Below are 10,898 nucleotides of genomic sequence, written 5' to 3'. Positions count from 1 at the left end.
ACTTTTTTGGAGCTTAAAGGGATAATTTACCCAAACATGTAAATTATCCCATTATTTACTCACCCTCAAGCCATCCTTTCTTCTTTCAGATGAATACAATTGGAGTTATATTAAAATATATCCTGGCTCTTCCAAGCTTGATAATGGTAGTGAAGGGGGAGTGAGATTTTGGCGTATAGCTGTGTATCGGAAGCTCGTTATTATAGTTTTAAATATGGATATTTTTCTTTCAAAAACCCATCACTTCGCTTCAGAAGGCCTTTATTTACCCCCTGGAGCCGTATGGATTACCTTTATGATGGATGGGTGTGCTTTGTTGGGCTTCAAAATCTCACACCCCTTCACTACCATTATCAAGCTTGGAAGAGCCAGGATATATTTCAATATAACTATGATTGTGTTCGTCTGAAAGAAGATAGTCATGTATAATGGCTTTTTGGGTGAACTATCCCTTTAAGGCTGGAATATGACTTTTAAAATCTGAACAGATTTTAAAAGCATCTTATATTTGCAGAGTTTGTAAATGTTCCAGAAAAATCTGGCCATCATACACTAGACTTGTTTTTCCAAACACAAACTCATGCAGAAACATGTGCATTGTTGCTAGGAAACACATGACAAATGAAAACAATGTGTTCTAAAATCAGCTCAAAATATCAAACATGAACCAGTCTGAATATAAAAACATCGGAGTCTGTACATATCACTATGAGATTTTCTGTAACATCGCATATTCCGCATATTCGTCCAAGCAGGGAATTGCCAGTCCCCTGCATGCTTTGCAATGTTATACTGGGCTAATATTGAAATGAGAACATTTTGAAATTGTTATTTTATGTGGGATTTAAAAGAGCTTAAATACCATTAATTTACCATTCCTGCCACTGTACTTTTTTGCAATGCTAAAACCTTCCTTTTTCTGTGCGTCCTCTAAGTGATAGCTGACTGATGATCTCCCTCCCAGAATCCTATTGCTTTAGTCCTTTAGTATAATTACTTGAACCACTTCTAATGCTAATCTATATGCTGCAGTAGCCTAAACAGACCTGCAAAGGTGGTTAATTGAGAACTGCAGTGTGAGGAAAAGAGCCTGTGGTGCTGTCAACTGGCAGGATCTCATGTCATTCCCTTTTGTCAGCACAACATACATTGTCATCTGCAAATGATCCTTTCTAGTCATGCTGTGCCATATGATAACCAGCCTATTGCCCAATATAAAATGCACTATGCCGAAGACTTGAAGATGATCATTGTGCCGGTAGTAAACCCAAGGGCGTATGTTCACCAGAACCAGTGAGTGTGGTTTGTCAGAGGAGACCTTGAGGCCAAAGAGATAAATGGGCCCTTAAATTCTCCTCTCCACTCGGCTATCAATGAATCACTTTAAATGCATTGTTTTAGGAGGTTCATATGTTAGTCACGTAAGGAAAGTAGTTCCAACTCTCTCCACTTTTTATCGCACAATAGATACAGGATAAAGTGTGACAGATAATGGGGCAGGGGTTGTGTGGTCGTGAAGGTGCAACTTTCGAGTTAACAAGGGCATCAAACTGAGTTTATTTATAGGCATTCACAGTTTTCCTGGGGATTTGCATAATTATCAGAATTCACACAACACTGCGCTGCAGATAACGGTAAAGAACGACCAGAATCCTGTCTCCCAACCGGGCAGATTTACAGTATAAACGCACCATGGGGCACTTTATGAAGAACCCACTCTAATGAAGCAGCACAAGAAAACATGCAGCTCTCAAAACTAACCAGCAAACTTAGTCTATTGAAATGCAAGCTTATACATGTTTTAATGTGTGTGCAAATGATTTTAAAGAGAGCCAGGATTCCAGCTGTGCTATTGATCTTCTGTAATGGGGCGACTTATCTTAGTTCCCACTGGTTGTCTTATCCAGCACATCAGGCATTTGTTAAATCCAGTAGTCATTAAACTGCCACCAGTGAGACGAAAACGATCTTCTGGGTGTCTTTTTTAATGTTAAATCCAGTAATGAAGACATGTAAGTTATATTATCTTTCTTTAGAGGCTGTCAAACATCAAGTGCTTGAAAAAAATTGCATATCTTTTATTACTATTGCTCAATCCGAGGGTTAGGTGTTTAAATATTAAATTATTAAAATTAAAGCACAATATATTTGTACCATACTGGTTATCTGTTGAGATTCAAGATTTTTTTTTTTTTATTATCAGTATCAGTTTATAATATTTAATTGCACATATCTTTTTTCTCTATATTTTAATAAGATTACCTGGTTTCTACGGAAGAGGATTAGGGCCAAGCAATAATAAAAAAATAAAACCATTTTGAGATTAAAGTTGTTAAATTTCGAGAAAAAATTTGAAATAAAATGTTGAGAATAAACTCGTTAAATTACGAGAAAAAAGTCGTTAAATTTCGAGATAAAAGTCGAGATAAAATGTTGAGAATAAAGTCATTAAATTACGAGAAAAAAGTCGTTAAATTACCAGAACAAATTCGTTCAATTACGACTTTTCTCATAATTTAATGAGTTTATTCTCAACATTTTATCTCGACTTTTTTCTCGTAATTTAATGAGTTTATTCTCATAATTTAATGAGTTTATTCTCAGCAATTTATCTTGACTTTTTTCTCGTAATTTAATGACTTTTTTCTCATAATTTAATGACTTTATTCTCAACATTTTATCTCGACTTTTTTCTCGAAATTTAACGACATTTTTCTCATAATTTAACGAATTTGTTCTCGTAATTTAACGTCTTTTTTCACGCAATTAAATGACTTTATTCTCAACATTTTATCTGGACTTTTTTCTCGAAATGTAACGATTTTTTTCTCGTAATTTAACAAGTTTATTCTCAACATTTTATCTCGACTTTTTTCTCTAAATTTAACAAGTTTTTTCTAGAAATTTAACAACTTTAATCTCAAGATGGTTTTATTTTTTTTATTATTGCTTGGCCCTAATCTTCTTCCATACTTTTCATATAATCTTTGAAAACACTAATAAATTAATTACACTGTTAAATGTAATCTTTAGCAAATTTCAAAATGAATATCTATTTTTCATAGTGTGAAGTATGTTTTGATGCCTAAATTCACTTGTATAGGATTTTAAATGACTGATTTTAGTTTTTTTTTTTTTTTTTGACAAAACTGTGTAGAATTTTAACTTAATTAGCAGTTATTGATGATAATAATTATTGGCTTATATGATAATCCAATAATTATTATCATCGATAACTGCTAATATTATGTAATTTTGTCTAAAAAATTTAAAATAAACTAAAATCTATAATTTTAAAAGCTACAAGTGAAATTAGAATTTGAATATTGTTGTCACTAATTAAATTATAAATATGAAGTTAAAAAAAATTAATATTCTACACATGCAAAAAGTTTTCTGTTAGGGTGTGAATATGTGTACTATGGAAGCCTATTTCCACCATATAAGAAAAAAAAGATATGCTTTGGTCAATCATAATTGTGATATTGAAGGTCATAATTATGACATAAAATATCCAAATGATGAGATACTAAGTAAAAATTGCGAGATAAAAAGTAAAAAAAAAAAAAAAAAAAAAAAAAAATATATATATATATATATATATATATATATATATATATATATATATATATATATATATATATATATATATATATATATAATTGAAATGATCACAAACTGTAACATAAAAAGTAAAAAATTATGTTATAACTAAAATGAGTTTGTCATAATTATGACCTTTTTTTTTACTTTTTATCTCATAATGACTTAATGTCACAATTACAATTATATAATTTACAAAAGTATGATTTTTTTCTTATATGACAGAAATTGACATTTTTTTGGTCCCCATGAGGAAAACAGCTTATAAATCATATTAAGTGATGTTTTTTGAAAATGTAAAAATGCAGAATGTTTTCTATGATGGATAGGTTTAAGGTTAGGGGATAGACTGAGCAGTTTGTACAGTATAAAAATCATTATGTCTATGTACCCATAAAACGTGAAACCCCAATGTGTGTGTCTGTGATATGGAGAGGTCCCATATGGCCCTGTTTCCCAGGTATGATTGAGTTAGCCTGCTCTGAGTGATGGGCTGGTGGGTGGACAGGGGCATAATGTGAAAGTTAGAAGCTTACATAACATTTCACACATCTTTCCAACAGCCCACATCCATTTTGAGCCGTTACTGAATGTAGCTTAGCTACTAGCTTACAACGAATGCCGGCAGGGTTCAGCCACACAACATGTATACGCACACAAGAAATAATTTGCTAACTGACAGGAACCCTTTGTGCGCACAAAGCAGTCGGATCAGGATCTGCAGCAGGAAGCGAGTGTGTTCGACAGATATGAAGGGTTCCAGAACAGAAAGACTGAAAAAGGGCTGGATTTGAATTCATTAGCTGTCACTTTGCTCTGACAGCAAGTTAGAGCCATGATTCTGAGTGCGTGCAAACCACACACATTAAAGCGGGAACTCAGGAGAGGCCTGGATTCTCGCCAGTGTTTAGTAATTAGTGAGAGGAGGCCATCACTCACATTGTTATTGTATTGTACCAGCTCTCACCAACACTTATTAGGGAACACACACAGTGTATCAGCATGTGTGTCTTGAAAAGCAACAATTTGGGTCAAGCCACACTTGAGCGTGACACTTTTTTTCTCTCTCACTCACAATTTTTCTTCATATAATCATCTGGGTTCCAGCTGAGCTCTCCATCAATGCTGCTTGAAATTCAAAGCATCTTTTTTTCTTGTCTGTTCAAAGCTTTCAGTCACATTCACAGGCATTCAAGCTCCTGCCCAATCAAATTGCTTGTTTTAATTCACTCAGTCGCACCTTTTCACTCTCTCCCTTCTTTCCTTCAAATCAACAAACTGACTTATCTACTTTCACACACACTCATCTCCTTGGGTTATGTTCTTCGTATTTCTCCTTCAACCTCCTCGACTCTTTTGTCTTTCCAATTCAGTATTTGTGCACGTATATGCAGAGGTGCCATGAATTTTTTTTTTCCTGTGAACAGCATCAGTTGTAGTCCTGGCACGTTTCTTTTCTAAGGCATGAATGACACATGAGGTTAGACGAAAAATCACTTTTAAAGAACTTCAGTACTATGTAAGATATAGTGCAAGATGTGTTGTTGAGACACTGTTCTCTTTATGATCTAACAATCAACACAAATCAAAATTTAATTTTGACAGTCAGTAAACATTTTCTTTTTGTTGTATGGTAAAGAGGAGTTATGAGATTTTGATGCATATACAAATACATAGTACCACTACTGTATATTCAACAAGGATGCATTAAATTAATCAAAAGTGACAGTAAAGACTTGTAAATTGTTACAAAAAATAATTTTAAATAAATGCTGTTCTTTTGAACTTTCTATTCATCAGAGAATCATGAAAAAATGCATCACGGTTATATAATATTCGTATTGTCTTGAATGGGAGAAAGTGTAACGCGCAATATGGCGGAATAATGCTGCGTTCCAGGCAGGTTTTTGAGCCAGTGAGTCACGACTTCAAATCACGACTCGCAACTTTGTAGCGTTCCAGGAAAATCACGCCAAACTGCGTAAAAGTGTAAACAAACCAACATGGCGGACCGTACGGGGCTTATGCTCATTAACAATTATTTCTATCGCCAAAGGTGCTTACTCCTTGCTTATTTGAGGGAAACAGAGGAGGAAAACGGCGCATAAGGCAAGAGAAGCTGTTATACCTTTTATTTTACCATGCACTTGCATAAACACCACATCCGGTGGTGTTTCGCGGGCTATGTGACGTCAGAACCCGTAACTGGGAGTACGAGTTCACGGGTGGGAAGTCACGGGTTTGACTGCCGTTCCAGTGCACTTTCACGGGTAGAAGGTTGGAAAAACATGGGTTACGGGTTGCCTGGAATGCGGCATAAGTCCCGCCTTCAAAATAAGAGCTAATCGCCGACTGGTAAAGTCATCGCGTCACTGCAGCGGTCGTTAGAAGCACTGGTTTCTATAGAAACAGTCAGATGCGCGCCTCCGAAATGAGGCACAAGAGACGCGCATTTAGGTCTGCGCATTAGCTTGATCCATCCTAAATTTTTTTTTTTTTTTTTTGTCATGATACGAGCGTTTGAAAAAGAAAAAAAAAAAGAGACAGTTGTTGTCAGATTTCAAATATGAAATTTAATCGAAAGCTTGGCAAACAGCTTTGGAGAATTTGATGTTTCCCCATTCAAAGCGATAGGAGCTGCATGGATGCCCGAGAGGCGTCTCAAAGATGGCCGCCGAGTGAAATGACTTGTCTTAAAGGTGCCCTAGATTCAAAAATTTAATTTACCTCGACATAGTTCAATAACAAGAGTTCAGTACATGGAAATAACATACAGTGAGTCTCAAACACCATTGTATCCTCCTTCTTATATAAATCTCATTTGTTTAAAAGACCTCCGAAGAACAGGCGAATCTCAACATAACACCGACTGTTACGTAACAGTCAGGGTGTATGCCCCAAATATTTGCATATACCAGCCCATGATCAAGAATCAAGACATTAGACAAGGCAGTATTAACGTCTGGATTTGTGCACAGCTGAATCATCAGACTAGGTAAGCAAGCAAGGACAATAGAGAAAAATGGCAGATGGAGCAATAATAACTGACATGATCCATGATTACATGATATTTTTAGTGATATTTGTAAATTGTCTTTTTAAATGTTTTGTTAGCATGTTGCTAATGTAGGCTACTGTTGGTTAAAGTTACCATCGTTTATTACTGTATTCACGGAGACAAGAGCCGTAGCTATTTTCATATTTTTAAACACTTGCAGTCTGTATAATTCATAAACACAACTTCATTCTTTATAAATCTCTCCAACAGTGTAGCATTAGCCGTTAGCCATGGAGCACAGCCTCAAACTCATTTAGAATCACATGTAAACATCCAAATAAACACTGTACTTACGCGATTACCGTGCGTTCACACCGCCGCCGGCGAGAGCGCCAATAGTCGCCTTGGCCGCCCTGCCAACAACGCTGTACTGTTCGTTCAAACCGCCGCCGACGGGAGGGTCAAAGTAAATGACAAGTCGCGTCAACCAATCGGAAGTCTCTCAAGTCTCTCAAGTCGCGTCATAGCTCATTACCATAAAGTTAACCTGATTTAAACTCTCCTCGATGCTCTCACCGTCCAAGACGCGCCGCGCCGCTCTCGTCGGAGCTCGCCGCCAGCTCTCATTGAAAATGAATGACTAGCGTCACTTTGACGTTCTCGCTGCCGGCGGTGTGAACACACAGTTAGACGTGCTGCATGACGAATACTTTGTAAAGATCCATTTTGAGGGTTATATTAGCTGTGTCAACTTTGTTTATGCTGTTCAAGGCAAGCGCAAGCTCCGTGGGTGGGAGTGTGAGCATTTAAAGGGGCCGCACAGCATGAATCGGCTCATTTATAATGATGCCCCAAAATAGGCAGTTAAAAAAATGAATAAAAAAAAAATCTATGGGGTATTTTGAGCTGAAACTTCACAGACACATTCAGGGGACACCTTAGACTTATATTACATCTTGTAAAAAAAGTTCAATGGCACCTTTAAAGGGACTTTGGCTCTGTCTCTATAGGTGTGTGCTGAGGCTCCGCCTTCTTTAACGCGGAACTCTTCTGACTCATTTCATCTGTTGAGTCCTTCGAGGTAAGATATCCACAGGTGAAAACATGAACACACTGGATGGCCGCTTTATAGGAGAAACTTAAGTTGTACTTCTAATGAAATGAGGCACTGTCACTGTTTTTCATGTTTGTGCAAGATGTGTTGTTGAGACACTGTTCTCTTTATGATCTAACAATCAACACAAATCAAAATTTAATTTTGACAGTCAGTAAACATTTTCTTTTTGTTGTATGGTAAAGAGGAGTTATGAGATTTTGATGCATATACAAATACATAGTACCACTACTGTATATTCAACAAGGATGCATTAAATTAATCAAAAGTGACAGTAAAGACTTGTAAATTGTTACAAAAAATAATTTTAAATAAATGCTGTTCTTTTGAACTTTCTATTCATCAGAGAATCATGAAAAAATGCATCACGGTTATATAATATTCGTATTGTCTTGAATGGGAGAAAGTGTAACGCGCAATATGGCGGAATAATGCTGCGTTCCAGGCAGGTTTTTGAGCCAGTGAGTCACGACTTCAAATCACGACTCGCAACTTTGTAGCGTTCCAGGAAAATCACGCCAAACTGCGTAAAAGTGTAAACAAACCAACATGGCGGACCGTACGGGGCTTATGCTCATTAACAATTATTTCTATCGCCAAAGGTGCTTACTCCTTGCTTATTTGAGGGAAACAGAGGAGGAAAACGGCGCATAAGGCAAGAGAAGCTGTTATACCTTTTATTTTACCATGCACTTGCATAAACACCACATCCGGTGGTGTTTCGCGGGCTATGTGACGTCAGAACCCGTAACTGGGAGTACGAGTTCACGGGTGGGAAGTCACGGGTTTGACTGCCGTTCCAGTGCACTTTCACGGGTAGAAGGTTGGAAAAACATGGGTTACGGGTTGCCTGGAATGCGGCATAAGTCCCGCCTTCAAAATAAGAGCTAATCGCCGACTGGTAAAGTCATCGCGTCACTGCAGCGGTCGTTAGAAGCACTGGTTTCTATAGAAACAGTCAGATGCGCGCCTCCGAAATGAGGCACAAGAGACGCGCATTTAGGTCTGCGCATTAGCTTGATCCATCCTAAAATTTTTTTTTTTTTTTTTGTCATGATACGAGCGTTTGAAAAAGAAAAAAAAAAAGAGACAGTTGTTGTCAGATTTCAAATATGAAATTTAATCGAAAGCTTGGCAAACAGCTTTGGAGAATTTGATGTTTCCCCATTCAAAGCGATAGGAGCTGCATGGATGCCCGAGAGGCGTCTCAAAGATGGCCGCCGAGTGAAATGACTTGTCTTAAAGGTGCCCTAGATTCAAAAATTTAATTTACCTCGACATAGTTCAATAACAAGAGTTCAGTACATGGAAATAACATACAGTGAGTCTCAAACACCATTGTATCCTCCTTCTTATATAAATCTCATTTGTTTAAAAGACCTCCGAAGAACAGGCGAATCTCAACATAACACCGACTGTTACGTAACAGTCAGGGTGTATGCCCCAAATATTTGCATATACCAGCCCATGATCAAGAATCAAGACATTAGACAAGGCAGTATTAACGTCTGGATTTGTGCACAGCTGAATCATCAGACTAGGTAAGCAAGCAAGGACAATAGAGAAAAATGGCAGATGGAGCAATAATAACTGACATGATCCATGATTACATGATATTTTTAGTGATATTTGTAAATTGTCTTTTTAAATGTTTTGTTAGCATGTTGCTAATGTAGGCTACTGTTGGTTAAAGTTACCATCGTTTATTACTGTATTCACGGAGACAAGAGCCGTAGCTATTTTCATATTTTTAAACACTTGCAGTCTGTATAATTCATAAACACAACTTCATTCTTTATAAATCTCTCCAACAGTGTAGCATTAGCCGTTAGCCATGGAGCACAGCCTCAAACTCATTTAGAATCACATGTAAACATCCAAATAAACACTGTACTTACGCGATTACCGTGCGTTCACACCGCCGCCGGCGAGAGCGCCAATAGTCGCCTTGGCCGCCCTGCCAACAACGCTGTACTGTTCGTTCAAACCGCCGCCGACGGGAGGGTCAAAGTAAATGACAAGTCGCGTCAACCAATCGGAAGTCTCTCAAGTCTCTCAAGTCGCGTCATAGCTCATTACCATAAAGTTAACCTGATTTAAACTCTCCTCGATGCTCTCACCGTCCAAGACGCGCCGCGCCGCTCTCGTCGGAGCTCGCCGCCAGCTCTCATTGAAAATGAATGACTAGCGTCACTTTGACGTTCTCGCTGCCGGCGGTGTGAACACACAGTTAGACGTGCTGCATGACGAATACTTTGTAAAGATCCATTTTGAGGGTTATATTAGCTGTGTCAACTTTGTTTATGCTGTTCAAGGCAAGCGCAAGCTCCGTGGGTGGGAGTGTGAGCATTTAAAGGGGCCGCACAGCATGAATCGGCTCATTTATAATGATGCCCCAAAATAGGCAGTTAAAAAAATGAATAAAAAAAAAATCTATGGGGTATTTTGAGCTGAAACTTCACAGACACATTCAGGGGACACCTTAGACTTATATTACATCTTGTAAAAAAAGTTCAATGGCACCTTTAAAGGGACTTTGGCTCTGTCTCTATAGGTGTGTGCTGAGGCTCCGCCTTCTTTAACGCGGAACTCTTCTGACTCATTTCATCTGTTGAGTCCTTCGAGGTAAGATATCCACAGGTGAAAACATGAACACACTGGATGGCCGCTTTATAGGAGAAACTTAAGTTGTACTTCTAATGAAATGAGGCACTGTCACTGTTTTTCATGTTTGATACTCTAAAGCTGCTTGCTTTTAAGCAATCTATTGAATAAAATGCCATATAAATAAACGTGACCTGACTTTACTGGAGTGCTAATTCACAGAACTCATGCTAACCTACCCATGTTGTTATGATCAGATGTTTTTCTTAAGCTTTCTATTAAAAAAATGCTTGCTGTTTTCTCATTTTTTTTGTTGTACGTGTTTATTTTGTTACTGAGAGGAAAGCGTGCATATCTACATATTCATCTAAACATCGCTCTCTATATCGCTGCTCACGTATTTTGAACTTCGTTTTACCCCTAAACGAAGAACGAAAAAGTTTTGCAGTGCAGCCCAGGCTCATTAGAAAAACGTACCTGTGTCAACATTTTTGCAAGACACAAAAATACATTTCGCGACCGTTTCAAAGTGGAATGTCCAGTGAGTGGCGCTAAAAGCGTGTTTAGTTTTTTCCAGAA

This window comes from Chanodichthys erythropterus, chromosome 23 (assembly GCF_024489055.1).
Source record: "Chanodichthys erythropterus isolate Z2021 chromosome 23, ASM2448905v1, whole genome shotgun sequence".
Lineage (NCBI taxonomy): Eukaryota > Metazoa > Chordata > Actinopteri > Cypriniformes > Xenocyprididae > Chanodichthys > Chanodichthys erythropterus.
This window is presented reverse-complemented; position numbering follows the sequence as displayed.